General features: G+C 42.0%; 1 pseudogene; it reads left to right on the top strand.

Moving 5' to 3' along the window:
* The first annotated feature begins 1,428 nt into the window (after window positions 1–1,428).
* The window catches only part of LOC101585361, a 99,576-nt pseudogene continuing 95,210 nt past the window's right edge, over window positions 1,429–5,794 (top strand).

Raw genomic sequence — 5,794 nt, 5'->3', positions numbered from 1 at the left:
TTTTTTTAACCTTTTTTTCCAAATTCCTCTTATAAGAGATCTCTGCTAATTGACTTACAAAAGTTCTGACTAGGGGCCAGGGAGGTGGCTCAGTGGAATAAGTGCTTCCCTGGCAAGCACAAGGGCCTGAGCTCAATCCCTGGTTCCACAAAAAAAAAAAAATTCTGACTTGTCTCATAATTACAAACTTTAAAAGGTCAACATAATTTAATCTGACCAGAAATATATTTGAGTGCACTCTCATTTTATAAAGATGTCCGAGTGTCGTGCATGTACTTGTTTTTATGTCATTCTGTAAACAGCTGTTCCTTTTTATTAGAGCTCTAAAATATAGACTGAAAAGCATGTCTTCTCCTAGACCAGCTGGCCTAGGCAACACCAAAATTAACTTATAGTTAAATTAAAATGGGAAAAGATCATTGAACAGGACTCTTGATTGATGAAAGAAGGTGGCCAACCTTTGTTCATCAATAGAAAGCCCCCAATAATCTATCCTTAAAAGACACCCCCAATAATTTGGTCATTGGTTAAAAGACAAAATTTTGGGCCGGGAAGATGGCTCAGTAGAATAAGCGCTTGCCTGGCAAGATCAAGGGTCTGAGTTCAATCCCTGGTTCCACCATAAAAAAAAAAAAAAAAAGTAAAAGACAAAGTTTTTTCAATAACTAAAATTAAGATTTTCTCATAAAAGATGCTCAATATATTAAACATATTCGTGCCTTCCAAAATACTGTACACTACAATATAAATTTTCTTTCAGATTTAAACACGTACCTTTCTCTTGTGCTCCAGATATTTATAATAAGTGATTCCCATCACCAGCCAAATGATAATTTTCTAACTAAAAACTTGCATGGTATGTATCCTATGTACATTTAAAGATGTTAAAACAAAATGGGAATTTCATATGATTTATGCTACACTGCTATGTATGACTGTTGATGTCAAATGATCTCTACGAAATTATGTAACTGTTGTCCATTACCATTCTACAGGGATTTAACTGCCCCAATGTCCATGGTTAATAAGAAATAATAGTTCTCTGGTTACACTTCATATTTCAAGGTACTTGATACTCACATAAAATTCTAATAATCAAGTGTATTGCTCCAAATTAAGAATACTAACGTAGACCCAGATTCCCCTAAAAAAACCTCAATTATTATTAATTCCTATTCTGTATCCCTATCTGTTCCTGACATTCATGCCACACTAAAAAGACAAATCTCGGCCCTCAAACTCCACAGGAAAACTTACTTAATCTAACTTTCCCCGTCTTCAATAATAAAGACCAAAATTAACTATGCATACTGCTAACTTTTGGCTGCGACACTCGGGACTCCCATCAAAGCAGGACCTTGACAAGGTAATGCTGAGCCTAAACAGTGCTGCCACCCGAGCCAAGTACGGTGAAGAAGGACACTGGGCATGAACCTGCTCCAACCTGCAGCCATCACTAGGACATCTACAAGCCTGAGGGTCACTGGAAATGCGACTGCCCTGTCCGCCAGAGAGCGGGTAAGTCATCCAAGTCCCTGCCCTCACAGGAAACCTCACTATGGCCAGATCTATATACTTGAGCTGCTCGGTCTTGCCGCTGAAGAGCAACAGCAGAGCTTGAGTTCCGTGGCCCACATCGAGGCACCTTTGTCAAGAGTCCCCAGCCTCACTGGACATCTCAGATAAAAAAAACCAAACTTTTCTTGCTGACATGGAGACCACGTATAGTGTTCTTCCTGAGTTCTAAAATTATTACATTAGCTCTACAGTCTCCATAGTGGGTGTTGATGGCAGACCTACATGACCCCTTCAGACAGGCCCATTCCTTGCTGATTTCAGACACTGTTCTTCACTCATATTTTCCTTGTGATCCCAACCTGTCCCATACCTCTCATGGAGAGAGACCTCCTCTAAAAGCTCCATTTCTCTCTCACCTCTCTCTCCACCCACAGTGTACATCCCACAAACCCAAGCTCTATACACAGCCAGCTCCTCCCTCCCCCTTCCCTTGTCGACCATATGCTCTGAGGCACTTCCAGTCCCACTCATGCCACCCATGCTATTCCTAGACTAGTGTGCCTCAGAGATCCCATAGCATTTTCCCACATTCCCCAATACCCAATAGCTCCCAAACATCACAAGACTCAAGTTCATCATTCTCTGCCTCCTTACCAATGGTTTTTGCAAAACTGTCTACTCACTATATAATACCCTCATTCTTCTTGTACCCAAACCCAATGGCTCCTATTGTTTAGTTCAAGATCTCAGAATTATTAATAATGTGGCTATTCCTTTGGCAGAACCAGGAATTGAACTCTAGCCCTTGTGCTTGCCAGGGAAGTGCTTATTCCACTGAGCCATCTCCCTGGCACCCCCAGACTTCTGTTTTACAGGAAGAAGATGAGAATGCTTGTTGCTGCTGCACCAGCCACCTCTGCCTCAGTCTACAAACCACATAACACCTTGCTAGATAATCCTGCGATTTCAGATTTTCATCCCAAATGTCATTGATCTAAAACTGAAGTTAGTCTCTCATTCTCATTTTATATATGCATGAATTGAATCTGCAGAGTTGTTCTTTACTACAAATCACACTGCCAGTAAGCAGGAGAGGTTAGATTTGAGTCCTGGTCTTCCCAAGTGTGGTGGAGGAGGGGATGTAATCCAGAGAGCCTGGTTCCTGGGATGGGCTTTAGCATAACTAATGGTGTGTGCCTGAGGAGGTTGGGAGTCCTCTCACAGATGCTTGAAGGCAAAGATAACAAAAAACAATTGTAAATCAAAGCATATAAATCATGCACTGTCTGAGACTACTGAGCTGACACCAAAAGTGTATATCCATGTACTCAGTCCCAGGAGAAGGCAGCCAAAGAATTTGCTGGGCTGTCAAAATTTAGGTTATCTTCTCAATTCCCTGTTGGTTTTGCAGTTGGAAAAATGGCTCAACAAATTTTACATTTTAGGGGTTGGGGAGATAAGTCAGTAGAATAAACGCTTGCCTGGCAAGCTCAAGGGCCTGAGTTCAATCCCCAGTTCTGCAAAAGAAAAAAAAAATACATTTTTGTTTGTACACAATAAACCAAAAGAAGGACAAAAGATAAGTAAAAAGATCACAATATTTTGAGCATATTAAGGTCTGTTACAAAAGCAAAGGCCCATCGCAGGATCAGGAGCATCAGCAGAAATCCAGCTCCCTCTCACTGTCTGTTCTTACACACTCCACGCACATCTCATTTCTTATCTCTAAGGTGTGCTGACTTCATTTTTCTCAAAATCATGATGACTCAAAATTGGCACCCTACAAAACCAGCTGTGTTCAGGAGTTTGTGTTCCCTCAGGTAAGACAAATTGGCTGAAAAATTGGCATTCATAAATCCTGATTCTAAATTCTTTTTTTTTCCCAGTACCGGGGATTGAGCTCAGGGCCCTGTACTTGCCAGGCAAGCACTTATTCTACTGAGCTATCTCTCCAGGCCCCCAAATTCTTGGTTAAAAGAAAAAAAGTTGTGCACACAGTTGATAGGCCTGCTCCTGTTGGCCGGGAGACTGTGGACTGGGTCCTACATGTGCGCTACCAAAGTGGAATTTTTATGTAAAAACTATGAAGTTAGAGAAGAGGTCAAAATTATGACCTATTCATAAAGAAAATTAGTAAAACAATCATTTCAAAACTAAAGAATAATTATTTGCCTACAGTTCTGTTTAAAAAATCACATTATAAACTGCAACACTAAGGGCTGAAAAGACTATAGACGAAAGTGTGATGTTCACATTGATTTTTTTTTTTTTTTACTTTAGCACAATTTTTCTTTCATTTGAGGACAGCAAAGTATATAATTAAAGGAAACTCCCCAAGGCTATTTCCAGAAGGCTCGCAACAATGGGAAAAAAAAAAAAAAGTAAATAATTCCGCATGTTTGTCTACTTTTTGACTTTTTTAAAAAACAAGTAATCAGAGTTTCACCAGAAGTATGCAAGGGCTGGAAATAGCAGCAATGTGGAGCTTTATAAAACAAGAAGACTGAAATCTCTGAGAGGTCTTCCCCACAGAATTTGTTCTTATCCGTTACTGATCCTGATAAAAATGTTAGACAGTCACCTTGACACTGTGCCAATGAGAAATCTCTCAACCGCTACTGCCCACATATGTTAGTAGAAGATTCCTAGCGCAGGTGCAACAGAAACGATCTCGTGCGTGCCCCCATCCAGCTTACAGGGTGCATCCGCAGCTACGCACACTAAATAATTTCTAGCATTTGAAAATCCTCTTCAGAGGATAACGTGCTCAAAGCTCTGTACTAGGAAGGCCAGTCAAGCTGATGAAGATACGCCAAACCAAGTGGGCCACTGAGCCCGCACCCCTGAAAAGCCCCGCCCACTGACCCCATGCTCTAAGAGACGGTGCCCCTTCTAAGCCACGCCTCCTCAAAAGACACGCCCCCCTCTAAAAGCCACACCCCTTGAGGCCACACCCCTTCTAAGCCTCGCCTCCTTAAAGCCACACCCCTTCTAAAGCCACGCCCCCAAAACACTACCCCTTCTAGTTCCACGCTTCCTTTTAAAAGCCATGCCCCTCTGAAAAAAGACCACGCCCTTATTAAAAAAAACTGCCCTTCGAAAATCACGCCCCTTCTTGAAAAACCATGCCTTTTAAAGCCACACCCCTCTGAAAGCCACTCCCCTTCTTCAAAACCACACCCCTCAGGATAACCACGCCCCTCTGAAAGGTCAAAGCCCCACCCCCTAGGTCTGGGATCTCTGCCTGTCAATCTCTGTCTCTCTCCGCCTCTTTATCTCTGTTCCTTTCTCTCTCGCTTTGTTTCTTAATGAAGGACGACAGGAAGTGACGGTACCCCACAGGAGCACTGATTCCAACCTCCCGGCACCACGCCCAACGCATTCAGCTTCCTGTAGCGCAGAATGCCCCGCAGGTCTGTAAGAAACTGCTAACGTGGTTGTCAGCATAGCAAAACCCCAAAGCGCCTACTCCACGTTCATTGCTTCTCTTTGCAGGTGTGCACCGCCACGCCCAAGCGCGCCCAGGGGCAGCGCTGGCACGGAGCGCAGTATGGTCCCTGCTCTTTCATGCCTGCTTTATCTTTCCCCGGGGCAAGCTGGCGCCAGAAGAATGGTGAAAACAACAATACTGCATAGCAGTCCACAAATGACCTACGTGGGATTCCACGGGAAAGCGTCATGACAGTCTCCTTTCTTGAAGAGAAAGATGTTCAGATGTATTTCTTTCAAGTTTGGTTTTTTTTTGTTTTGTTTTTTTTTTTAATAGCAAAACTAGGTTAAAGACAATTCATTTAGGGACAAAAGCAACACAGAACAATCCCTAAGTTTTGATTCCGAATGTATTTTTGGTTAATGCAGGAACAGTCAGTAGGGAACCGATGAAAGCTGTTCAATATCCAATGGTTCTCTAAGTTATATAAAAGTCATACCTCGTAAAGCTAGGCTGAAGGTGCCGAGTCCTGTTGTCAACCTAAAAAGATGTCTTCCTGAATAGATTTTGTTTTTGTAGTTAAATAGAAATCACGAGTTTCTTCAAAAAGAAAGCATGCTTCTATCTATTTTTCCATCCCCACAAATGTTTCTCCCAGCAGGATATTTGCTTCAAATTAGTATTTTTCTAAGATGGAGGAATATGAAATCTGACCATGTCCTGCTAGTAATAAATGCTTAATTCATTTTATCTTAGGGCCTGTTGAAATTTTAAGCAGGTCACCCAAAACATTTTCATTAAGCATTTATCAAGTCCCGCTCTAGAAGGTAGCTTGCAATCTCCTTA

Source organism: Octodon degus, unplaced genomic scaffold, assembly GCF_000260255.1.
Source record: "Octodon degus isolate 3935 unplaced genomic scaffold, OctDeg1.0 scaffold00001, whole genome shotgun sequence".
In the NCBI taxonomy this organism is placed as follows: Eukaryota; Metazoa; Chordata; class Mammalia; order Rodentia; family Octodontidae; genus Octodon; species Octodon degus.
The sequence above is the reverse complement of the archived record's forward strand: the minus strand, read 5'-3'. Positions and strand labels throughout refer to the sequence as shown.